This window comes from Lissotriton vulgaris, chromosome 1_1, assembly GCF_964263255.1.
Source record: "Lissotriton vulgaris chromosome 1_1, aLisVul1.2, whole genome shotgun sequence".
In the NCBI taxonomy this organism is placed as follows: domain Eukaryota; kingdom Metazoa; phylum Chordata; class Amphibia; order Caudata; family Salamandridae; genus Lissotriton; species Lissotriton vulgaris.
This window is the reverse complement of record NC_141685.1, coordinates 244,576,949-244,602,045: the sequence shown is the minus strand read 5'-3', so window position 1 is coordinate 244,602,045 and position 25,097 is coordinate 244,576,949. Positions and strand designations below refer to the sequence as shown.

At 45.2% G+C, this 25,097-nt stretch overlaps 12 non-coding genes across 12 annotated transcripts; all 12 read left to right on the top strand.

The window, feature by feature from the left end:
* The first annotated feature begins 7,123 nt into the window (after positions 1 to 7,123).
* On the top strand, positions 7,124 to 7,195 carry TRNAC-GCA (transfer RNA cysteine (anticodon GCA)). Its single transcript has one exon. It is a non-coding gene; the product is annotated as a tRNA-Cys (tRNA).
* Positions 7,196 to 8,207: 1,012 nt separating this feature from the next.
* On the top strand, positions 8,208 to 8,279 carry TRNAC-GCA (transfer RNA cysteine (anticodon GCA)). Its single transcript has one exon. It is a non-coding gene; the product is annotated as a tRNA-Cys (tRNA).
* Positions 8,280 to 9,292: 1,013 nt separating this feature from the next.
* Positions 9,293 to 9,364, top strand: TRNAC-GCA (transfer RNA cysteine (anticodon GCA)). The gene has a single exon. It is a non-coding gene; the product is annotated as a tRNA-Cys (tRNA).
* Positions 9,365 to 10,375: 1,011 nt separating this feature from the next.
* On the top strand, positions 10,376 to 10,447 carry TRNAC-GCA (transfer RNA cysteine (anticodon GCA)). The gene has a single exon. It is a non-coding gene; the product is annotated as a tRNA-Cys (tRNA).
* Positions 10,448 to 11,457: 1,010 nt separating this feature from the next.
* TRNAC-GCA (transfer RNA cysteine (anticodon GCA)) lies at positions 11,458 to 11,529 on the top strand. Its single transcript has one exon. It is a non-coding gene; the product is annotated as a tRNA-Cys (tRNA).
* Positions 11,530 to 12,541: 1,012 nt separating this feature from the next.
* Positions 12,542 to 12,613, top strand: TRNAC-GCA (transfer RNA cysteine (anticodon GCA)). Its single transcript has one exon. It is a non-coding gene; the product is annotated as a tRNA-Cys (tRNA).
* A 1,015-nt stretch (positions 12,614 to 13,628) lies between these two features.
* Positions 13,629 to 13,700, top strand: TRNAC-GCA (transfer RNA cysteine (anticodon GCA)). The gene has a single exon. It is a non-coding gene; the product is annotated as a tRNA-Cys (tRNA).
* Positions 13,701 to 14,711: 1,011 nt separating this feature from the next.
* On the top strand, positions 14,712 to 14,783 carry TRNAC-GCA (transfer RNA cysteine (anticodon GCA)). The gene has a single exon. It is a non-coding gene; the product is annotated as a tRNA-Cys (tRNA).
* A 1,012-nt stretch (positions 14,784 to 15,795) lies between these two features.
* On the top strand, positions 15,796 to 15,867 carry TRNAC-GCA (transfer RNA cysteine (anticodon GCA)). The gene has a single exon. It is a non-coding gene; the product is annotated as a tRNA-Cys (tRNA).
* Positions 15,868 to 16,880: 1,013 nt separating this feature from the next.
* On the top strand, positions 16,881 to 16,952 carry TRNAC-GCA (transfer RNA cysteine (anticodon GCA)). Its single transcript has one exon. It is a non-coding gene; the product is annotated as a tRNA-Cys (tRNA).
* Positions 16,953 to 17,964: 1,012 nt separating this feature from the next.
* Positions 17,965 to 18,036, top strand: TRNAC-GCA (transfer RNA cysteine (anticodon GCA)). The gene has a single exon. It is a non-coding gene; the product is annotated as a tRNA-Cys (tRNA).
* A 1,012-nt stretch (positions 18,037 to 19,048) lies between these two features.
* Positions 19,049 to 19,120, top strand: TRNAC-GCA (transfer RNA cysteine (anticodon GCA)). Its single transcript has one exon. It is a non-coding gene; the product is annotated as a tRNA-Cys (tRNA).
* The last annotated feature ends 5,977 nt before the right edge of the window (positions 19,121 to 25,097 follow it).

Below are 25,097 nucleotides of genomic sequence, written 5' to 3'. Positions count from 1 at the left end.
ATAAAATAGCAATGAAACAAGTTAATCCGTTTTTTAAATGATACAGATTTCCTTTAATAAATAATATTGGCTACTACTTCTCCTGTTCCACAGTTTCAAGCCTGTACTTTCCGGCACAACTTAGCATGATCCTCTCACTCTTTCATGATGTACTGATATTATGGAAAGGGGCGACCATTCGGTCCCCCTGGACGTATGGCTGAGTACCACGAGCCCCCCGGGAAGCCATTTTTGGGCGGGAGGCGAGCCTCGGAGGTATGCCCGAAGCGGCGTAGCCGGGGCGCGTTTTTTCCCGCCCTAGAGTGGGCTGGCCTAGACACTGACGCGGCCGGCCACGCCCTAGGGGCAGGCAGGGGCGGGTTTACGCCCGCCCTGAAGACGGATAAAAGGAGCAACAAGCCAAGAACGCATCCTCTTGTTCCTGTGCTCTAAAGCTGCACCCCCTCGCTGCACGTGAGCTCGAGACGGAACGAAGAGCCAATTTTGAGTGTGGTAATCTTTCTTGTTTGTCTTACAGATACTCTGTTGGGGAATGCCTAAGAAAGTTGGAAAGCGAATGACTACCGACCAGATGCTGCGTGTTCTTATGAAGGAGGTGACCGACCAAAAGAAGCGAATGGCGGAGAAAGACGGGGAAGAGGGACCGAAACGTCCGTTGGCTGGAGCAGCTCCGGGAGGAAAAGGCAAGAGGCCCAGAAGGGGAGCAGCTGGAGGGGACATCCCGGTTCCCTGTACCCCACTCGAAGAGCCAACTCCGGTGCCGGCGGAGGGGAATCCGATTCCCATGGTGGTCACCCCCGTGTCCGGGGAGGATATGCCGCCCGAGCTGGCAGCACAATTAGCAGCGTGGTTGGGAAAAAATAACGAGGGCGCCACGGCTGACGACGCACGGGTTTTGATGAGGCAACTGCGTGAAACAAGGGAGGCGGCGAAGGCAGCATCGCCAGTTATCACGCCGGCTGCGGCAGGAGGAAAGCCACCTGGGATAGGCTCAGCCGCAGATACAGCTTCCGGTTCAGGTAAGCTGCCATTGCCGATTGCGAGGGACGAGTCTGCCCCGTCACGAAGGGAAAAGTTGGGTCAACATGTCCCTCTAGCTATTAAGGAGAAGATATGGGCAGATGAGTATGTAAACATCTTCTCGTTGCTTACCGATCATTATGAGATGGAGCATGTTAAGAGCCAAAAGGAGCTCATGCATCCGAGTGTTTGGCGCGCAAAGATGGCCGCCTTCAAGGTAAATGAAAACATTGGCAATTGGGGCAAGGCGTGGGGGATTTTTACATCCATCCTGGGCGAACGTAGGCCCGAATTGCTGTCTGAATTGCCGATTTATCAGTCACGGATCATGGGGTATTCTGTGTCATATGGGGGCAATCAGTGGTTCTGTTATGATAATATTTTCAGAAAAGCGAAAGAACATGATAAAAACTTAACGTGGGATTGTTACGATTCTGTGTCATGGTCAAAAATGGAGGATACTGGTATGTTGAATTTGCCATTGGTAGGGAGTAGTGTGGGGGAGTCCTCCCGCCAATATGCTGGGACGCCCTTTCGATCGGGTGCGAGTAACGACTACCACTCCAGGCCGAACGGCACCACAGGTAAAAGGGGGATTTGTTGGAACTTTAACAGGGGTAAATGTACGAGGCCCCAGGGGTCATGCAAGTTTAGGCACGAATGTAGTGGGTGTGGGCAAGCGTCCCATCCTGAGTCCATGTGCAGAGCCAAAACGGGTGATAACGGGGGTAGAGGAGGCGCCAAACAGGTCTGAAATAGTCCGAGGGGCGCCTTTACCTACTCCGATTGATACCATGGCAATGATTCCTTGGCTCAGCGAATACCGGGATCACGCTTCCGCTGGGGTGTTGCGGTACGGGTTTTCATATGGTTTCCGCATCCCAGTGGGGGAGTTTCAGGGTTTAGCGAAATGTAAAAACCAAATATCAGTCTTGCAGCACACGACCGTGGTACAAGAGAAGATTGGGAAAGAGGTGGCTCGAGGTCGAGTCGCCGGTCCGTTTAACGTGCCACCGGTTGCTAACTTTGTTTGTTCCCCTTTAGGGGTGGTCCCCAAGAAGGACCCGGGTGAGTTTCGGCTGATACATAATTTGTCAGCCCCACGCGGTCTTTCCGTAAACGATGCGATAGACCCGGAAGTGTGTTCAGTGCGGTATGCATCTTTCGATGAGGCCGTAGCCATATTGAATCGCCTAGGGCCCGGTGCGCTGATGGCGAAATCTGATATCGAGTCAGCGTTCCGGTTGCTCCCGGTACATCCAGACGATCAGCGTCTTCTTGGTTTCATGTTTCAGGGACACTATTACATGGATAGATGTATGCCAATGGGGTGCTCTATATCTTGTACCTATTTTGAGCAGTTCAGTTGTTTCTTGCAATGGGTCTTCACAAGGAAGACGGGGTTTCAACAGGTTATGCATTATCTCGATGACTTTTGTTTCTAGGGGCAGCCGGGGATCCGGAATGTGGTCAGGCTTTGAATGAATTTTGTGTCTTAATGAATCATTTTGGTGTGCCATTGGCACCAGGTAAGACTGTGGGTCCTTTGACTTGCCTCGAGTTTCTGGGGATCGAGCTCGACTCGGAGGAGGGTTGTTTTCGTTTACCAAGAGAAAAAGTGCTAAGGTTCAGGGCATCCCTGGAAACGTGTATTAGTCAGTCTAAGGTTAAGCTGCAGCAATTACAACAATTGGTGGGACAGCTGAATTTTGCCCTGAGAGTAATACCGATGGCCCGCCCCTTTTCCCGCTCGATCGCTCAGGCCATGGTCGGCCTGAAGGAGGGTCACCATCGCACGAGGCTCTCGGCCGAGGTTCGCCAGGACATGCGCATTTGGTTGGCATTTCTGGCGGATTTCAATGGTCGCGTTGTCTGGAACAAACCGGCGGTGTCCTCCGAAGAGCTGGGGCTGTGGACAGATTCGGCAGGGAGCATTGGTTTTGGTGCCATATTTGGCACACAATGGTCGGCTCAACAATGGCCGTCATGGTGGCATGAGGGTGGGCTGACGAGTAACATTGCTTTTCTTGAACTGTTCCCCATTCTGGTGGCCCTGAAAACTTGGCCTGAGGGGTTTAGAGATCACTCTGTGGTATTCTGGTCTGATAACATGACCGTGGTTGAGTGTATCAATAGCCAGGCGGCACGATGCAAATGGATACTGAGGCTGCTCAAAGAAATTGTCTTGTTGTGTATGCAATTGAATGTCCTATTTAAGGCAAGACATGTGCCGGGGGTGATGAACCAAGCGGCTGATGCGCTTTCTCGTTTCCGTATGCAGGCCTTCTGGGGTTTTCTGCCCACAGCGGACCCGGTGGCGGCACCCTTTCCCGAAGCTCTCTGGTCTCTCGGTGCCCCGAACTACGAAACCTCGTGGGAGAGAGTTTAGCACCCAGGACAAGGAAGGCATATGAAGGGGCGTTTCGTTCCTATTTGGCCTTTTTGGGGACTGCTGGAGGGGAGCTTTGGGGCCAGGAGGAGTGGGTAGTAAATTTCCTGCTGTCTTTACATCAGGCAGGCAAATCTGTGGCTACGGCCCAGAGGCATCGGGCAGCCATTTCCTTTGTGGCGAGGGCTTATGGGATCCAGGACCCGACAGCGTCTTTCGTTGTACAAAAAGCACTACGTGGGTGGCAACGCCTTGAGGGTCGCAGAGTAGATGAAAGGCGCCCGATAGGTCTGGATAGGCTGGCCCTGTTATTATCTGTACTCCCTTCAACGTGTTCATCCCAGTATGAAACAGTGTTATTCCGAGCCGCTTTTGCGCTGGCATTCCATGGGGCTATGCGGGTAAGCGAACTGGTGGCGAGGAACAAGCGGGATGTGACGGGGGGACTGTGCCGAGAGCACGTTCAGGTCAGAGGGGAGACAATGTCCATCTCGTTTGTCAGGTCCAAGACCGACCAGGGTGCGATGGGGGACTGCATAATCATACAAAGGATTCCCGGGTCCTCCATGTGCCCGGTAAGTTGCGTAGAGGAATATTTAGCGCAAAGGGTGGCATCATGGGGGGGGACCTTGTTGAGACACGCTGACACCACCCCACTGACGAGGTTTCAGTTTCAGCGGGTGCTTGCCATGTCAATTTCCGCTGCGGGCTTGAACCCCGGCGTGTTTGGGACCCATTCCTTTCGGATAGGGGCTGCTACAGAGGCTACAGCCAGGGGTCTGAATGTCGAACAAGTTAAACGTGTGGGGCGTTGGTCCTCGAACTGTTATAAAAGGTATGTGCGGTTGCACATGTTGTGAAGCTGTAATGATGTACTCACGCTTCTTGTTTTTGTTTGGTTTTCAGTTGCGCAAGCCTACGAGGCGGGGCGGACTGTGCAGTCGACCCAACACCGGGTCAGCGGTCAGACATCACCGGCTGTGAAAAAGGAGGTGTGGGTCGTGGGCCACTCATACGTGAGGCGGGCCGCGGACGTATTCAAAGCAGGTGACATGATTCACGTGGCTGGGGAATACGGGTACAGTGTGTCCTTCTACGGAAAGGGCGGGCTCTGTATTGACCAGTTTCAATCATTTTTTGAGGGTTTGTTAGGGCGGACGAGGTCACCGCCGGCTATAGTCATAGTACATCTTGGGGGCAACGATTTGGTGTCCACTGGTAGACGACTACTTCTTGAGGCAATGCTTTCCACTGTAAGTTGGTTAGCGAGAAGAGTTCCAGGGTGCACAATTGCATGGTCCCATATGATCCCGCGAAAAGTGTGGCGGGGGGCTCTTTCAGTTTCTGCTCTGAATCATTCAGTAAGGAAGATTAATAATAAAGTGAGTCGATTGTTCCTTTCAAGTACACTGCATTCTATTTCGCATGGTTGTATTAAAGGGGACAGTATGTATTTGGGTGATGGTGTTCATTTGTCCCGGGTGGGGAACGAGTTACTCATAGGAGACCTGATAGCTTGGCTGGGGACTTTAAGACATGACCTTTAGGTAGGAGTGTGTGGGGGGTCCGGATAGCCGGTCAACTATCCGTCCTGTGGCGGTAAGGTCATGATCGGTGAGCACTAATTGGTAGATCCCTATGAGTGGGCGTCACCCATTACGGATGGGAGCGCTCGAGGGAGGTGGCCATTGGCCCCTCAACGGGTAGGCGGTCCCTTCTAAGGTTGGGACGCCGAAAAGGAAAGGAAAGGCGGTCAAGGCCCCTTCCTGGGTAGGAGGGGCTACAGCCCCCTCCTGGGGAATTTCCCGGGGCCAGGATATCTGCGACGGCAGATGTGGTAAGTTGTGTGGGGTTTGGGAGGGGGTCTACGCTACCTTCTAGATACCTCACACGAGTCCTCGGACGACCTTTAAGTGGCGTCGAGTTTATTGGGGCCCCCGTCAAGTCAAGGGAAATTGGTAGTTGCACTTGAGGTACACCTCTGTGCGGTCGCCCCTCACAAGTGAGGGGGATATTTCTGGTTTAGGGATCTTGACACCGGTTACGACCTTGCCGTTGGCCCTTAAACGTTAGGATGTACAATTTCAAAATTTCAAGTTAATGTTTTGTAGGATGTTAGTTCGGCTAGGAGAACCTTTGTATTAGAGAATATGTTAAGGTTAGCCAAACATCGCAATGTGGTAATGAAATTGTACATAATATGAAACTGTTATTTTAATGTTTTAATTTTGTTTCATATTTTAATAAATACGGCCGGGAGGGTCACTCCCTCCCGTCTTCCAAAAGTTCAGAACTGTTTCCGGTTCCCATCCTTGGGGAGTGTGTTGAGAGGGGGTGGCGGGTATCTCGGCCATATGGAAAGGGGCGACCATTCGGTCCCCCCGAACGTATGGCTGAGTACCACGAGCCCCCCGGGAAGCCATTTTTGGGCGGGAGGCGAGCCTCGGCTGGTATGCCCGAAGCGGCGTAGCCGGGGCGCATTTTTTCCCGCCCTAGAGTGGGCTGGCCTAGACACTGACGCGGCCGGTCACGCCCTAGGGACAGGCAGGGGCGGGTTTACGCCCGCCCTGAAGACGGATAAAAGGAGCAACAAGCCAAGAACGCATCCTCTTGTTCCTGTGCTCTGAAGCTGCACCCCCTCGCTGCACGTGAGCTCGAGACGGAACGAAGAGCCAATTTTGACCCACCCACCAGCCCCTGAGGACAGCCAGTTGTTTTGAATAAAGTTTTGATGTGGTAATTCTATTTCTTGCAGGTTGTGGTGATTGTCGTGTTATTTTGAGTATGCAATAAAGAATGGTCAGCTACAGTACGTTTTTTCAAATAAAGTAATGCTGCACTAGTATTGATCAGTAATGATACGTGAAATGGTTTATGGTTGTTTGTAATTGAGTGATTTTAGTTAAATTGTCGTATTTATTTTTGGTCGGGCGGTAAGGTCATGATCGGTGAGCACTAATTGGTAGATCCCTATGAGTGGGCGTCACCCATTACGGATGGGAGCGCTCGAGGGAGGTGGCCATTGGCCCCTCAACGGGTAGGCGGTCCCTTCTAAGGTTGGGACGCCGAAAGGAAAGGAAAGGCGGTCAAGGCCCCTTCCTGGGTAGGAGGGGCTACAGCCCCCTCCTGGGGAATTTCCCGGGGCCAGGATATCTGCGACGGCAGATGTGGTAAGTTGTGTGGGGTTTGGGAGGGGGTCTACGCTACCTTCTAGATACCTCACACGAGTCCTCGGACGACCTTTAAGTGGCGTCGAGTTTATTGGGGCCCCCGTCAAGTCAAGGGAAATTGGTAGTTGCACTTGAGGTACACCTCTGTGCGGTCGCCCCTCACAAGTGAGGGGGATATTTCTGGTTTAGGGATCTTGACACCGGTTACGACCTTGCCGTTGGCCCTTAAACGTTAGGATGTACAATTTCAAAATTTCAAGTTAATGTTTTGTAGGATGTTAGTTCGGCTAGGAGAACCTTTGTATTAGAGAATATGTTAAGGTTAGCCAAACATCGCAATGTGGTAATGAATTTGTACATAATATGAAACTGTTATTTTAATGTTTTAATTTTGTTTCATATTTTAATAAATACGGCCGGGAGGGTCACTCCCTCCCGTCTTCCAAAAGTTCAGAACTGTTTCCGGTTCCCATCCTTGGGGAGTGTGTTGAGAGGGGGTGGCGGGTATCTCGGCCATATGTCATTCTGATTTTACTGAAAAGCTGGGGATATAGCTCAGTGGTAGAGCATTTGACTGCAGATCAAGAGGTCCCTGGTTCAAATCCGGGTGTCCCCTCAGACTATTTTGATTCTGTTGTTTGTAGTTGGGACTTTTCATCAATTCCTTTTGGATCATCTTTGACAGAGTCAGTGTTCCCTTGGATTTTGCACTTTAATAGCATTACATAGTTTGCTGCTCCAAACCTGGGAGTAAATGGAGTTTTAACACTCGGCTTGGTATTCCCTTTGGGAAATTTCTGAAAGATCATTGATCTATTTTGGAATTTGGCTCTTCCTTTTACAGCACTAAAGAAAGGGAATGGACTATGAAACAAATTGACAAATTTGTTATACTGTTTGGTGCTCTCTTGAATCGCACTAAAGAAATGGCTTAGAATACTGTGCAGCGATGCAGTCAGTCTATTTCTCATTTCACCTATGTCCTCAGTCTTACATATATTCCACCTTTTCCCTGTGCATTAAAAGTATGTGCTTGTTTCAAGCACTTCATTTTTGTGCAACATAGGAACTATTTAATTTCTCCTTGAAAGCTCTGCCTACGTGCAAGATGTTCAAACCCTTGTTGCAGTTGCAACAAGGCTGGTCTGAAGAATCAGGCCAGTTGCAAGCACAAAGTGGCTTTTTTTGATGTATTAAATCGAAGGTACTTGAAAGGGGTGTTTGGGTGTTCCTTCCAAATACCGAATTGTAGTGGTATGTAGAAATGTTTTTCCTCCATAATTTGGCCAAAAAACAATCATACTTCACCACCATCTCGGTGATTGTGGTAACCAATCATCAAATGATAATGTGTCACGTAAAAACCTCTTCCCCTTTAAGAATGTTTCAAAACAATCATTGTATGTAGAGGCATTGGTCTTATGTACCACTGCCTATTCAAATAAAATAGCAATGAAACAAATTAATCTGTTTTTTAAATGAGCCAGTTTTACTTTAATAAATAATATTAAGGACTACTTCTCCTGTTCCACAGTTTCAAGCCTGTACTTTCCGGCACAATTTAGCATGATCCTCTCACTCTTTCATGATGTACTGATATTATGTCATTCTGATTTTACTGAAAAGCTGGGGATGTAGCTCAGTGGTAGAGCATTTGACTGCAGATCAAGAGGTCCCTGGTTCAAATCCGTGTGTCCCCTCAGACTATTTTGATTCTGTTGTTTGTAGTTGGGACTTTTCATCAATTCCTTTTGGATCATCTTTGACAGAGTCAGTGTTCTCTTGGATATTGCACTTTAATAGCATTACATAGTTTGCTGCTCAAAATCTGTGAGTAAATGGAGTTTTAACACTCGGCTTGGTATTCCCTTTGGGAAATTTCTGAAAGATCATTGATCTATTTTGGAATTTGGCTCTTCCTTTTACAGCACTAAAGAAAAGGAATGGACTATGAAACAAATTGACAAATTTGTTATACTGTTTTGTGCTCTCTTGAATCGCACTAAAGAAATGGCTTAGAATACTGTGCAGAGATGCAGTCAGTCTATTTCTCATTTCACCTGTGTCCTCAGTCTTACATATATTCCAGCTTTTCCCTGTGCATTAAAAGTATGTGCTTGTTTGAAGCACTTCATTTTTGTGCAACGTAGGAACTATTTAATTTCTCCTTGAAAGCTCTGCCTACGTGCAAGATGTTCAAACCCTCGTTGCAGTTGCAAGAAGGCTGGTCTGAAGAATCAGGCCAGTTGCAAGCACAAAGTGGCTTTTTTTGATGTATTAAATCGAAGGTACTTGAAAGGGGTGTTTGGGTGTTCCTTCCAAATACCGAATTGTAGTGGTATGTAGAAATGTTTTTCCTCCGTAATTTGGCCAAAAAACAATCATACTTCACCACCATCTCGGTGATTGTGGTAACCAATCATCAAATGATAATGTGTCACGTAAAAACCTCTTCCCCTTTAAGAATGTTTCAAAACAATCATTGTATGTAGAGGCATTGGTCTTATGTACCACTGCCTATTCAAATAAAATAGCAATGAAACAAATTAATCTGTTTTTTTAAATGATCCAGTTTTACTTTAATAAATAATATTAAGGACTACTTCTCCTGTTCCACAGTTTCAAGCCTGTACTTTCCGGCAGAACTTAGCATGATCCTCTCACTCTTTCATGATGTACTGATATTATGTCATTCTGATTTTACTGAAAAGGTGGGGATATAGCTCAGTGGTAGAGCATTTGACTGCAGATCAAGAGGTCCCTGGTTAAAATCCGGGTGTCCCCTCAGACTATTTTGATTCTATTGTTTGTAGTTGGGACTTTTCATCAATTCCTTTTGGATCATCTTTGACAGAGTCAGTGTTCCCTTGGATATTGCACTTTAATATCATTACAGAGTTTGCTGCTCAAAACCTGTGAGTAAATGCAGTTTTAACACTCAGCTTGGTGTTCCATTTGGGAACTTTCTGAAAGAATATTGAACTATTTTGGAATTTGGCTCTTCCTTTTACAGCACTAAAGAAAGGGAATGGACTATGAAATAAATTGACATTTTTGTTATACTGTTTGGTGCTTTCTTGAATCGCACTAAAGAAATGGCTTAGAATACTGTGCAGCGATGCAGTCAGTCTATTTCTCATTTCACCTGTGTCCTCAGTCTTACATATATTCCACCTTTTCCCTGTGCATCCAAAGTATGTGCTTGTTTGAAGCACTTCATTTTTGTGCAACGTAGGAACTATTTAATTTCTCCTTAAATGGTCTGCCTATGTGCAAGATGTACGAACCATTGTTGCAGTTGCAAGAAGGCTGGCCTGAAGAATCAGGCCATTTGCAAGCACAAAGTTGCTTTTTCTGATGTTTTAAATCGAAGGTCCGTGAAAGGGGTGTTTGGGTGTACCTTCCAAATACCGAATTGCAGTGGTATGTAGAAATGTTTTTCCACCGTAATGTGACCCAAAACAATCATACTTCATCACCATCTGAGTGATTGTGGTAACCAAACATGAAACAATAAGGTATCCCGTAAAAACCTCTTCCCCTTTGAGAATGTTTCAAAACAAACATTTTAAGTGCAGGCATTGGTCCTATGTACCACTGCCTATTCAAATTAAATACCAATCAAACAAATACATATTTTTTTTTAATGATCCATTTTTCCTTTAATAAATAATATTAAGAACTACTTCTACAGTTCCAAAGTTTCAAGGTTGTACTTTCCGGCACAACTTAGCATGATCCTCTCACTCTTTCATGATGTACTGATATATTGTCATTCTGATCTTGTCTGACAGCTGTGGATATAGCTCAGTGGTAGAGCATTTGACTGCAGATTAAGAGGTCCCTGGTTCAAATCCGGGTGTCCCCTCATACTATTTTGAATCTGCTGTTTGTAGTTGGGAATTTTCATGAATCCCATTTGGATCATCTTTGACATAGTCAGTGTTCCCTTGGATGTTACACTTTAATAACATTACAGTGTTGCTGATCAAAACTTGTGAGTAACTGCATTTTTTACACTGGGCTTGGTATTCCCTCTGGGACATTTCTGAAACATCATTGATCTATTTTGGAATTCGGCTCTACCTTTCACAGCTCTAAACAAAGGGAATGGACTATGAAACCAATTGACAAATTTGTTATACTGTTTGGTGCTCTCTTGAATCGCACTAAAGAAATGGCTTAGAATACTGGGCAGCTATGCAATCAATCTATTTCTCATTACACCTGTGTCCTCAGTCTTACATATATTCCATCTCTTCTCTGTCCATACAAAGTATGTGTTTGTTTGAAGCACTTCATTTTTGTGCAACTTAGGAACTATTTAATTTCTCCTTGAAAGCTCTGCCTACGTGCAAGATGTACAAACCCTCGTTGCAGTTGCAAGAAGGCTGGTCTGAAGAATCAGGCCAGTTGCAAGCACAAAGTGGCTTTTTTTGATGTATTAAATCGAAGGTACTTGAAAGGGGTGTTTGGGTGTTCCTTCCAAATACCGAATTGTAGTGGTATGTAGAAATGTTTTTCCATCGTAATTTGGCCAAAAAACAATCATACTTCACCACCATCTCGGTGATTGTGGTAACCAATCATCAAATGATAATGTGTCACGTAAAACCTCTTCCCCTTTAAGAATGTTTCAAAACAATCATTGTATGTAGAGGCATTGGTCCTATGTACCACTGCCTATTCAAATAAAATAGCAATGAAACAAATTAATCCGTTTTTTAAATGATACAGATTTCCTTTAATAAATAATATTAGCTACTACTTCTCCTGTTCCACAGTTTCAAGCCTGTACTTTCCGGCACAAATTAGCATGATCCTCTCACTCTTTCATGATGTACTGATATTATGTCATTCTGATTTTACTGAAAAGCTGGGGATATAGCTCAGTGGTAGAGCATTTGACTGCAGATCAAGAGGTCCCTGGTTCAAATCCGGGTGTCCCCTCAGACTATTTTGATTCTGTTGTTTGTAGTTGGGACTTTTCATCAATTCCTTTTGGATCATCTTTGACAGAGTCAGTGTTCCCTTGGATTTTGCACTTTAATAGCATTACATAGTTTGCTGCTCAAAATCTGTGAGTATATGGAGTTTTAACACTCGGCTTGGTATTCCCTTTGGGAAATTTCTGAAAGATCATTGATCTATTTTGGAATTTGGCTCTTCCTTTTACAGCACTAAAGAAAGGGAATGGACTATGAAACAAATTGACAAATTTGTTATACTGTTTGGTGCTCTCTTGAATCGCACTAAAGAAATGGCTTAGAATACTGTGCAGCGATGCAGTCAGTCTATTTCTCATTTCACCTATGTCCTCAGTCTTACATATATTCCACCTTTTCCCTGTGCATTAAAAGTATGTGCTTGTTTCAAGCACTTCATTTTTGTGCAACGTAGGAACTATTTAATTTCTCCTTGAAAGCTCTGCCTACGTGCAAGATGTTCAAACCCTTGTTGCAGTTGCAACAAGGCTGGTCTGAAGAATCAGGCCAGTTGCAAGCACAAAGTGGCTTTTTTTTATGTATTAAATCGAAGGTACTTGAAAGGGGTGTTTGGGTGTTCCTTCCAAATACCGAATTGTAGTGGTATGTAGAAATGTTTTTCCTCCATAATTTGGCCAAAAAACAATCATACTTCACCACCATCTCGGTGATTGTGGTAACCAATCATCAAATGATAATGTGTCACGTAAAAACCTCTTCCCCTTTAAGAATGTTTCAAAACAATCATTGTATGTAGAGGCATTGGTCTTATGTACCACTGCCTATTCAAATAAATTAGCAATGAAACAAATTAATCTGTTTTTTAAATGAGCCAGTTTTACTTTAATAAATAATATTAAGGACTACTTCTCCTGTTCCACAGTTTCAAGCCTGTACTTTCCGGCACAACTTAGCATGATCCTCTCACTTTTTCATGATGTACTGATATTATGTCATTCTGACTTTACTGAAAAGCTGGGGATATAGCTCAGTGGTAGAGCATTTGACTGCAGATCAAGAGGTCCCTGGTTCACATCCGGGTGTCCCCTCAGATTATTTTGATTCAGTTGTTTGTAGTTGGGACTTTTCATCAATTCCTTTTGGATCATCTTTGACAGAGTCAGTGTTCCCTTGGATATTGCACTTTAATATGATTACAGAGTTTGCTGCTCAAAACCTGTGAGTAAATGCAGTTTTAACACTCGGCTTGGTGTTCCCTTTGGGAACTTTCTGAAAGATCATTGATCTATTTTTGAATTTGGCTCTTCCTTTTACAGCACTAAAGAAAGGGAATGGACTATGAAATAAATTGACAAATTTGTTATACTGTTTGGTGCTTTCTTGAATCGCACTAAAGAAATGGCTTAGAATACTGTGCAGCGATGCAGTCAGTCTATTTCTCATTTCACCTGTGTCCTCAGTCTTACATATATTCCACCTTTTCCCTGTGCATCCAAAGTATGTGCTTGTTTGAAGCACTTCATTTTTGTGCAACGTAGGAACTATTTAATTTCTCCTTAAATGCTCTGCCTACGTGCAAGATGTACGAACCATTGTTGCAGTTGCAAGAAGGCTGGCCTCAAGAATCAGGCCATTTGCAAGCACAATGTGGCTTTTTCTGATGTTTTAAATCGAAGGTCCGTGAAAGGGGTGTTTGGGTGTACCTTCCAAATACCGAATTGTAGTGGTATGTAGAAATGTTTTTCCACCGTAATGTGACCCAAAACAATCATACTTCATCACCATCTGAGTGATTGTGGTAACCAAACATGAAACAATAAGGTATCCCGTAAAAACCTCTTCCCCTTTGAGAATGTTTCAAAACAAACATTTTAAGTGCAGGCATTGGTCCTATGTACCACTGCCTATTCAAATAAAATACCAATCAAACAAATACACATATTTTTTTCTTTAATGATCCATTTTTCCTTTAATAAATAATATTAAGAACTACTTCTACAGTTCTACAGTTTCAAGGTTGTACTTTCCGGCACAACTTAGCATGATCCTCTCACTCTTTCATGATGTACTGATATATTGTCATTCTGATCTTGGCTGACAGCTGGGGATATAGCTCAGTGGTAGAGCATTTGACTGCAGATCAAGAGGTCCCTGGTTCAAATCCGGGTGTCCCCTAATACTATTTTGAATCTGCTGTTTGTAGTTGGGAATTTTCATGAATCCCATTTGGATCATCTTTGACATAGTCAGTGTTCCCTTGGATGTTACACTTTAATAACATTACAGTGTTGCTGATTAAAACTTGTGAGTAACTGCATTTTTTACACTGGGCTTGGTATTCCCTATGGGAAATTTCTGAAACATCATTGATCTATTTTGGAATTCGGCTCTACCTTTCACAGCTCTAAACAAAGGGAATGGACTATGAAACCAATTGACACATTTGTTATACTGTTTGGTGCTCTCTTGAATCGCACTAAAGAAATGGCTTAGAATACTGGGCAGCTATGCAATCAATCTATTTCTCATTACACCTGTGTCCTCAGTCTTACATATATTCCATCTCTTCTCTGTCCATACAAAGTATGTGTTTGTTTGAAGCACTTCATTTTTGTGCAACTTAGGAACTATTTAATTTCTCCTTGAAAGCTCTGCCTACGTGCAAGATGTACAAACCCTTGTTGCAGTTGCAAGAAGGCTGGTCTGAAGAATCAGGCCAGTTGCAAGCACAAAGTGGCTTTTTTTGATGTATTAAATCGAAGGTACTTGAAAGGGGTGTTTGGGTGTTCCTTCCAAATACCGAATTGTAGTGGTATGTAGAAATGTTTTTCCATCGTAAATTGGCCAAAAAACAATCATACTTCACCACCATCTCGGTGATTGTGGTAACCAATCATCAAATGATAATGTGTCACGTAAAAACCTCTTCCCCTTTAAGAATGTTTCAAAACAATCATTGTATGTAGAGGCATTGGTCCTATGTACCACTGCCTATTCAAATAAAATAGCAATGAAACAAATTAATCCGTTTTTTAAATGATACAGATTTCCTTTAATAAATAATATTAGCTACTACTTCTCCTGTTCCACAGTTTCAAGCCTGTACTTTCCGGCACAACTTAGCATGATCCTCTCACTCTTTCATGATGTACTGATATTATGTCATTCAGATTTTACTGAAAAGCTGGGGATATAGCTCAGTGGTAGAGCATTTGACTGCAGATCAAGAGGTCCCTGGTTCAAATCCGGGTGTCCCCTCAGACTATTTTGATTCTGTTGTTTGTAGTTGGGACTTTTCATCAATTCCTTTTGGATCATCTTTGACAGAGTCAGTGTTCCCTTGGATTTTGCACTTTAATAGCATTACATAGTTTGCTGCTCAAAACCTGTGAGTAAATGGAGTTTTAACACTCGGCTTGGTATTCCCTTTGGGAAATTTCTGAAAGATCATTGATCTATTTTGGAATTTGGCTCTTCCTTTTACAGCACTAAAGAAAGGGAATGGACTATGAAACAAATTGACAAATTTGTTATACTGTTTGGTGCTCTCTTGAATCGCACTAAAGAAATGGCTTAGAATACTGTGCAGCGATGCAGTCAGTCTATTTCTCATTTCACCTATGTCCTCAGTCTTACATATATTCCACCTTTTCCCTGTGCATTAAAAGTATGTGCTTGTTTGAAGCACTTCATTTTTGTGCAACGTAGGAACTATTTAATTTCTCCTTGAAAGCTCTGCCTACGTGCAAGATGTTCAAACCCTTGTTGTAGTTGCAACAAGGCTGGTCTGAAGAATCAGGCCAGTTGCAAGCACAAAGTGGCTTTTTTTGATGTATTAAATCGAAGGTACTTGAAAGGGGTGTTTGGGTGTTCCTTCCAAATACCGAATTGTAGTGGTATGTAGAAATGTTTTTCCTCCATAATTTGGCCAAAAAACAATCATACTTCACCACCATCTCGGTGATTGTGGTAACCAATCATCAAATGATAATGTGTCACGTAAAAACCTCTTCCCCTTTAAGAATGTTTCAAAACAATCATTGTATGTAGAGGCATTGGTCTTATGTACCACTGCCTATTCAAATAAAATAGCAATGAAACAAATTAATCTGTTTTTTAAATGAGCCAGTTTTACTTTAATAAATAATATTAAGGACTACTTCTCCTGTTCCACAGTTTCAAGCCTGTACTTTCCGGCACAATTTAGCATGATCCTCTCACTCTTTCATGATGTACTGATATTATGTCATTCTGATTTTACTGAAAAGCTGGGGATGTAGCTCAGTGGTAGAGCTTTTGACTGCAGATCAAGAGGTCCCTGGTTCAAATCCGTGTGTCCCCTCAGACCATTTTGATTCTGTTGTTTGTAGTTGGGACTTTTCATCAATTCCTTTTGGATCATCTTTGACAGAGTCAGTGTTCCCTTGGATTTTGCACTTTAATAGCATTACATAGTTTGCTGCTCAAAATCTGTGAGTAAACGGAGTTTTAACACTCGGCTTGGTATTCCCTTTGGGAAATTTCTGAAAGATCATTGATCTATTTTGGAATTTGGCTCTTCCTTTTACAGCACTAAAGAAAAGGAATGGACTATGAAACAAATTGACAAATTTGTTATACTGTTTGGTGCTCTCTTGAATCGCACTAAAGAAATGGCTTAGAATACTGTGCAGCGATGCAGTCAGTCTATTTCTCATTTCACCTGTGTCCTCAGTCTTACATATATTCCAGCTTTTCCCTGTGCATTAAAAGTATGTGCTTGTTTGAAGCACTTCATTTTTGTGCAACGTAGGAACTATTTAATTTCTCCTTGAAAGCTCTGCCTACGTGCAAGATGTTCAAACCCTCGTTGCAGTTGCAAGAAGGCTGGCCTGAAGAATCAGGCCATTTGCAAGCACAAAGTGGCTTTTTCTGATGTTTTAAATCGAAGGTCCGTGAAAGGGGTGTTTGGGTGTACCTTCCAAATACCGAATTGCAGTGGTATGTAGAAATGTTTTTCCTCCGTAATTTGGCCAAAAAACAATCATACTTCACCACCATCTCGGTGATTGTGGTAACCAATCATCAAATGATAATGTGTCACGTAAAAACCTCTTCCCCTTTAAGAATGTTTCAAAACAATCATTGTATGTAGAGGCATTGGTCTTATGTACCACTGCCTATTCAAATAAAATAGCAATGAAACAAATTAATCTGTTTTTTTAAATGATCCAGTTTTACTTTAATAAATAATATTAAGGACTACTTCTCCTGTTCCACAGTTTCAAGCCTGTACTTTCCGGCAGAACTTAGCATGATCCTCTCACTCTTTCATGATGTACTGATATTATGTCATTCTGATTTTACTGAAAAGGTGGGGATATAGCTCAGTGGTAGAGCATTTGACTGCAGATCAAGAGGTCCCTGGTTCAGATCCGGGTGTCCCCTCAGACTATTTTGATTCTGTTGTTTGTAGTTGGGACTTTTCATCAATTCCTTTTGGATCATCTTTGACAGAGTCAGTGTTCCCTTGGATATTGCACTTTAATATCATTACAGAGTTTGCTGCTCAAAACCTGTGAGTAAATGCAGTTTTAACACTCGGCTTGGTGTTCCATTTGGGAACTTTCTGAAAGATCATTGAACGATTTTGGAATTTGGCTCTTCCTTTTACAGCACTAAAGAAAGGGAATGGACTATGAAATAAATTGACAAATTTGTTATACTGATTGGTGCTTTCTTAAATCGCACTAAAGAAATGGCTTAGAATACTGTGCAGCGATGCAGTCAGTCTATTTCTCATTTCACCTGTGTCCTCAGTCTTACATATATTCCACCTTTTCCCTGTGCATCCAAAGTATGTGCTTGTTTGAAGCACTTCATTTTTGTGCAACGTAGGAACTATTTAATTTCTCCTTAAATGCTCTGCCTACGTGCAAGATGTACGAACCATTGTTGCAGTTGCAAGAAGGCTGGCCTGAAGAATCAGGCCATTTGCAAGCACAAAGTGGCTTTTTCTGATGTTTTAAATCGAAGGTCCGTGAAACGGGTGTTTGGGTGTACCTTCCAAATACCGAATTGTAGTGGTATGTAGAAATGTTTTTCCACCGTAATGTGACCCAAAACAATCATACTTCATCACCATCTGAGTGATTGTGGTAACCAAACATGAAACAATAAGGTATCCCGTAAAAACCTCTTCCCCTTTGAGAATGTTTCAAAACAAACATTTTAAGTGCAGGCATTGGTCCTATGTACCACTGCCTATTCAAATAAAATACCAATCAAACAAATACAAATATTTTTTTTATTGATCCATTTTTCCTTTAATAAATAATATTAAGAACTACTTCTACAGTTCCACAGTTTCAAGGTTGTACTTTCCGGCACAACTTAGCATGATCCTCTCACTCTTTCATGATGTACTGATATATTGTCATTCTGATCTTGGCTGACAACTGGGGATATAGCTCAGTGGTAGAGCATTTGACTGCAGATCAAGAGGTCCCTGGTTCAAATCCGGGTGTCCCCTCATACTATTTTGAATCTGCTGTTTGTAGTTGGGAATTTTCACGAATCCCATTTGGATCATCTTTGACATAGTCAGTGTTCCCTTGGATGTTACACTTTAATAACATTACAGTGTTGCTGATTAAAACTTGTGAGTAACTGCATTTTTTACACTGGGCTTGGTATTCCCTATGGGAAATTTCTGAAACATCATTGATCTATTTTGGAATTCGGCTCTACCTTTCACAGCTCTAAACAAAGGGAATGGACTATGAAACCAATTGACAAATTTGTTATACTGTTTGGTGCTCTCTTGAATCGCACTAAAGAAATGGCTTAGAATACTGGGCAGCTATGCAATCAATCTATTTCTCATTACACCTGTGTCCTCAGTCTTACATATATTCCATCTCTTCTCTGTCCATACAAAGTATGTGTTTGTTTGAAGCACTTCATTTTTGTGCAACTTAGGAACTATTTAATTTCTCCTTGAAAGCTCTGCCTACGTGCAAGATGTACAAACCCTCGTTGCAGTTGCAAGAAGGCTGGTCTGAAGAATCAGGCCAGTTGCAAGCACAAAGTGGCTTTTTTTGATGTATTAAATCGAAGGTACTTGAAAGGGGTGTATGGGTGTTCCTTCCAAATACCGAATTGTAGTGGTATGTAGAAATGTTTTTCCATCGTAATTTGGCCAAAAAAACAATCATACTTCACCACCATCTCGGTGATTGTGGTAACCAATCATCAAATGATAATGTGTCACGTAAAAACCTCTTCCCCTTTAAGAATGTTTCAAAACAATCATTGTATGTAGAGGCATTGGTCCTATGTACCACTGCCTAATCAAATAAAATAGCAATGAAACAAATTAATCCGTTTTTTAAATGATACAGATTTCCTTTAATAAATAATATTAGCTACTTCTTCTCCTGTTCCACAGTTTCAAGCCTGTACTTTCCGGCAAAACTTAGCATGATCCTCTCACTCTTTCATGATGTACTGATATTATGTCATTCTGATTTTACTGAAAAGCTGGGGATATAACTCAGTGGTAGAGCATTTGACTGCAGATCAAGAGGTCCCTGGTTCAAATCCGGGTGTCCCCTCAGACTATTTTGATTCTGTTGTTTGTAGTTGGGACTTTTCATCAATTCCTTTTGGATCATCTTTGACAGAGTCAGTGTTCCCTTGGATTTTGCACTTTAATAGCATTACATAGTTTGCTGCTCAAAACCTGTGAGTAAATGGAGTTTTAACACTCGGCTTGGTATTCCCTTTGGGAAATATCTGAAAGATCATTGATCTATTTTGGAATTTGGCTCTTCCTTTTACAGCACTAAAGAAAGGGAATGGACTATGAAACAAATTGACAAATTTGTTATACTGTTTGGTGCTCTCTTGAATCGCACTTGGAAAGGGGCGACCACTCGGTCCCCCCGAACGTATGGCAGAGTACCTCGATCCCCCCGGGAAGCCATTTTTGGGCGGGAGGCGCGTCTCGGCTGGTATGCCCGAAGCGGCGTAGCCGGGGCGCGCCCTTTCCCGCCCTAGAGTGGGCTGGCCTAGACACTGACGCGGCTGGCCACGCCCTCGGGGCAGGCAGGGGCGAGTTTACGCCCGCCCTGAAGACGGATAAGAAGGGACGCCAGACCAGAAGACATCCTCTTGTTCCTGTGCTCTGAAGCTGCACCTCCTCGCTGCACGTGAGCTCGAGACGGAACGAAGAGCCAATTTTGAGCGTTGTAATCTTTCTTTTTGTCTTACAGATACTCTGTCGGAGAAATGCCCAAGAAAGGCGGGAAGAGAATGACGACCGAACAGATGGTTCGGGTCCTCATGAAGGAGATGACTGAGCTGAAGAAGCGGGTGGCGGAGAGAGACGGGGAAGGGGGGCCGGAGCCTCCGTCGGCTGGAGCAGCTCCGGGAGGAAGAGCCAAGAGGCCAAGGAGGGGACCAGCTGGGGGAGACGCCCCGGTTCCCTGTACCCCGCTCGAAGCGCCAACCCCAGTACCAGTAGAGGGGAATCCGATTCCTGTGGTGGTCACCCCGGTGTCCAAAGAGGATATGCCGCCCGAGCTGGCAGCACAACTTGCAGCGTGGTTGGGCGACAGTAGTGAGGGCGCCACGGCTGCCGAGGCCCAGGCGCTGATGAAGCAATTGCGCGAGAAACGGGATGCAGCCAAGGCGTCCGCGCCGGCTGCAGTAGTTGACAAGCCACAAGGGACGATTGTGACCGCAGAGGCAGCGTCCGGTGCAGGTAAGCGGCCATTGCCGATTGCGAGGGATGAGTCAGCACCCTCTCGTAGAGAAAGGTTGGGTCAACATGTGCCTTTGGCAATTAAGGAGAAGATTTGGGCGGGGGAATACGTGAACATCTTCTTTGCTTGTTGATCATTATGAGGTGGAGCATGTTAAGGGTCAGAAAGATCTTATGCATCCGAGTGTTTGGCGCGCAAAAATGGCCGCCTTTAAAGTAAATGAGTCTATCGGCAATTGGGGCAATGCATGGGGAATTTTTACGTCAATCTTGGGGGATCGTAGGCCCGAGTTGCTTTCCGAGTTGCCGACCTATCAGTCAAGAATCATGGGGTACTCGACATCACACCAGGGTAACCATTGGTTCTGCTACGATAATCTTTTTAGAAAGGCAAAAGAGCATAATAAAAGCTTAACCTGGGATTGTTATGATTCTTTGACATGGGATAAAATGAAGGAGACAGGTATGTTGAAAATGCCATTGGTAGGAAGTAATGTTGGCGAATCCTCCCGCCATTATGGGGGGACGCCCTTTCGGTCAGGTACGAGTACCGACGATTACTCGAGACCTGCCGGCAATACAGGAAAAAGGGGGTTCTGCTTCAATTTCAACAAAGGTAAATGTACCAGGCCCCAGGGATCGTGTAAATTTAAACATGAATGTAGTGGGTGCGGGTCGTCCCATCCTGAGTCCACGTGCAGAGCCAAAACGGGTGATAACGGGGGGAGAGGAGGCGCCAAACAGGTCTAACGTAGTCCGAGGGGCGCCTTTACCTACCCCGATTGATACCGTGGCGATGATTCCCTGGCTCAGTGAATACCCGGATCGTACTTCTGCTGGGGTGCTGCGGAACGGATTTTCGTATGGTTTCCGCATCCCGGTAGGGGACTTTCAGGGCGTGGAGAAGTGTAAAAATCAACTTTCCGTCCTTCAGCATACGACCGTGGTTCAGGAAAAGATCCGGAAAGAGGTTACTCGAGGTCGGGTCGCCGGCCCATTTAGTGTACCCCCGGTACAGAATTTTGTTTGTTCTCCTTTAGGGGTGGTCCCCAAGAAGGACCCGGGTGAGTTTCGACTGATTCATAATTTGTCAGCTCCACGTGGTCTTTCTGTAAACGATGCAATAGACCCAGAAGTGTGTTCGGTGCGGTACGCATCCTTCGATGAGGCCGTAGCCATTTTGAATCGCCTGGGGCCCGGGGCGCTGATGGCGAAGTCAGATATCGAGTCAGCATTCCGGTTGCTCCCGGTATACCCGGACGATCAGCGTCTCCTAGGTTTTATGTTTCAGGGTTATTATTACATGGATAAGTGTATGCCGATGGGGTGCTCTATATCTTGTGCCTATTTCGAGAAATTCAGTAGTTTTCTACAATGGGTCTTCACAAAGAAGACGGGTTTCCAACATGTAATGCATTACCTTGATGATTTTCTGTTCCTTGGGGCAGCCGGGGATCTCGAATGTGGCCGGGCCTTGGCCGAATTTTGTGTATTAATGAAGCAGTTTGGTGTGCCATTGGCACCAGGTAAGACGGTGGGTCCTGCGACTTGCCTCGAGTTTCTGGGGATCGAGTTAGACTCCAGAGAAGGTTGTTTTCGTTTGCCAACTGACAAAGTGTGGAAGTTCAGGGCAGCCCTGCAAGTGTGTTTAAATGGATCTAAAGTTACGCTGCATCAATTACAGCAGTTGGTGGGACAGTTGAATTTTGCCCTGAGAGTTATACCGATGGCCCGCCCCTTTTCTCGTTCAATTGCCCAAGCTATGGTCGGCCTAAAGGAGGGCCATCATCGCACGAGACTATCGGCTGAGGTCCGCCAGGACGTGCGTATTTGGTTAGCATTTCTGGCGGACTTTAATGGTCGAGTCATCTGGAACAAACCAGCCGTATCCTCTGAAGAGCTGGGGCTATGGACAGATTCAGCAGGTAGCATAGGTTTTGGTGCCATCTTCGGCACAAAATGGTCGGCACAAAGGTGGCCGACATGGTGGCATGACAATGGTCTGACAAGTAATATTGCTTTCCTGGAACTTTTTCCCATTTTGGTGGCCCTGAGAACCTGGCCAGAAGGGTTCAAAGATCACTCTGTGATATTTTGGTCTGACAATATGACCGTGGTCGAGTGCATCAATAGTCAGGCAGCACGATGTAAACTGATTTTAAGACTGCTCAAAGAAATTGTTTTACTGTGTATGCAACTGAATGTGCTGTTCAGAGCAAAACATGTCCCAGGGGTAATGAATCAGGCGGCTGATGCACTGTCTCGTTTTCATATGCAAGCTTTCTCGGGTTTCCTTCCCTCAGCGGACCCAGAGCCGGCACCCTTCCCCGAAGCTCTCTGGTCTCTCGGTGCCCCGAACTTCGTCACCTCGTGGGAGAGAGTCTAGCACCACGGACGAGGAAAGCATATGAAGGGGCGTTTAGGTCCTACGTAGCCTTTTTGGGGACTGATAGAGAGAGGCTTTGGGGCCACGAGGAATGGGTAGTGAAATTTCTGATGTCCTTACGTAGGGCTGGGAAATCTGTGGCTACGGCCCAGAGGCATCGTGCTGCTATTTCCTTTGTTGCCAGGGCTCATAGTATCCAGGACCCGACAGCGTCTTTCGTTGTACAGAAAGCGCTGCGTGGGTGGCAACGCCTTGAGGGTCGCAGAGTAGATGAGAGGCGCCCGATAGGTTTGGATAGGTTGACCCAGTTGTTGGCTACACTCCCTGCCACATGTTCATCTCAGTTTGAGGCGGTGTTGTTCCGAGCCGCTTTTACACTAGCATTTCACGGGGCGATGCGAGTAAGCGAACTGGTGGCAAGGAACAAACAGGATGTGGCAGGGGGTTTGTGCCAAGAACACGTTCAGATCAGAGGAGAGGCAATGACGGTCTCCTTTGTCAGGTCCAAGACCGATCAAGACGGGATGGGTGACTGCATAATCATACGCAGGATTCCCGGGTCCTCCATGTGTCCGGTAAAGTGTTTAGAAGATTACCTAGCACGAAGGGTGGCATTATGGGGGGGGACCTTGTTGAGACACGCGGACGCCACCCCACTGACGAAATTTCAGTTTCAGCGGGTGCTTGCGATGTCAATTGCCGCTGCGGGCTTGAACCCGGGCGAGTTTGGGACCCATTCCTTTCGGATAGGGGCTGCTACGGAAGCTACAGCCAGGGGTCTTACTGTTGAACAAGTGAAACGAGTGGGGCGTTGGTCCTCCAATTGTTATAAGAGGTATGTACGGTTGCACATGTTGTAAAGCTGTAATGACGTACTCACGCCTCTTGTTTTGTTTGGTTTTCAGTTGCGCAAGCCTACGAGGCGGGGCGGACTATGCAGTCGACCCAACACCGGGCCAGCGGTCAGACATCACCGGCTGTGAAAAAGGAGGTGTGGGTCGTGGGCCACTCATACGTGAGGCGTGCCGCGGACGTATTCAAAGCAGGTGATATGATTCACGTAGCTGGGGAATACGGGTACAGGGTGTCCTTCTACGGAAGAGGCGGTCTCTGTATTGACCAGTTTCAAGCATATTTTGAGGTTTTGTTAGGGCGGACGAGGTCACCGCCGTCTATAGTCATAGTGCATTTAGGGGGCAATGATTTGGTCACCACCGGTAGACGACTTCTCCTGGAGGCAATGCTTTCCACTGTAAGTTGGTTGGCGAGGAGAGTTCCGGGGTGCACAATTGCGTGGTCCCATATGATCCCACGAAAGGTGTGGCGGGGGGCTATTTCTATTCCTGCTTTGAATCAGTCTGTTAGAAAGCTTAATAACAAAGTGAGTAGGTTGTTCCGTTCCAGGACATTGCATTCTATTCCGCATGGCTGTATTAATGATGACAGTATGTATTTGGGGGATGGTGTGCATTTGTCTCGGGTGGGGAATGAGTTACTCATAGGAGACTTCTTAGCATGGTTGAAAACGTTAAAACATGACCTTTAGGTAGGAGCTTTGTGGGGGGTCCGGATAGCCGGTCAACTATCCGGCCTGTGGCGGTAAGGTCATGATCGGTGAGCAGTAATTGGAAGATCCCTATGAGTGGGCGTCACCCAACACGGATGGGAGCGCTCGGGAGAGGTGGCCTTTGGCCCCTCAACGGGGAGGCGGTCCTGTCTAAGGAGAGGCCGCCGGAAGGAAAGGAAAGGCGGTCAAGGCCCCTTCCTGTGTAGGAGGGGTTACAGCCCCCTCCTGGGGAATTTCCCGGGGCCAGTGACGTCTGCGACGGCAGATGTGGTAAGTTGTGTGGGGTTTGGGGGGAGGTCTACGCTACCTTCTAGATACTCACACGAGTCCTCGAACGACCTTTAAGTGGCGTCGAGTTTATTGGGGCCCTCGTCAAGTCAAGGGAAATTGGTAGTTGCACTTGAGGTACGCCTCAGTGCTGTCGCCCCTCCCAAGTGGGGGGGGGGTATTTCTGGTTAGGGATCTTGACACCGGTTACGACCTTGCCGTTGGCCCTTAAACGTTAGGATGTACAATTTCAATATTTCAAGAAAATGTTTTGTAGGTTGTTAGTTCGGCTAGGAGAACCTCTGTATTAGAGAATCTGTTAAGGTTAGCCAAACATCGCAATGTGGTAATGAAATTGTACATTAATATGAAACTGTTTAATGTTATAATTTTTTGTTTTAATAAATACGGCCGGGGAGGGTCACTCCCTCCCTCTTCCAAAAACTTCAAGAACTGTTTCCGGTTTCCCTCCTTTGGGGATTGTGTTGAGAGGGGGTGGCGGGTATCTCAGCCATATGGAAAGGGGCGACCACTCGGTCCCCCCGAACGTATGGCAGAGTACCTCGATCCCCCCGGGAAGCCATTTTTGGGCGGGAGGCGCGTCTC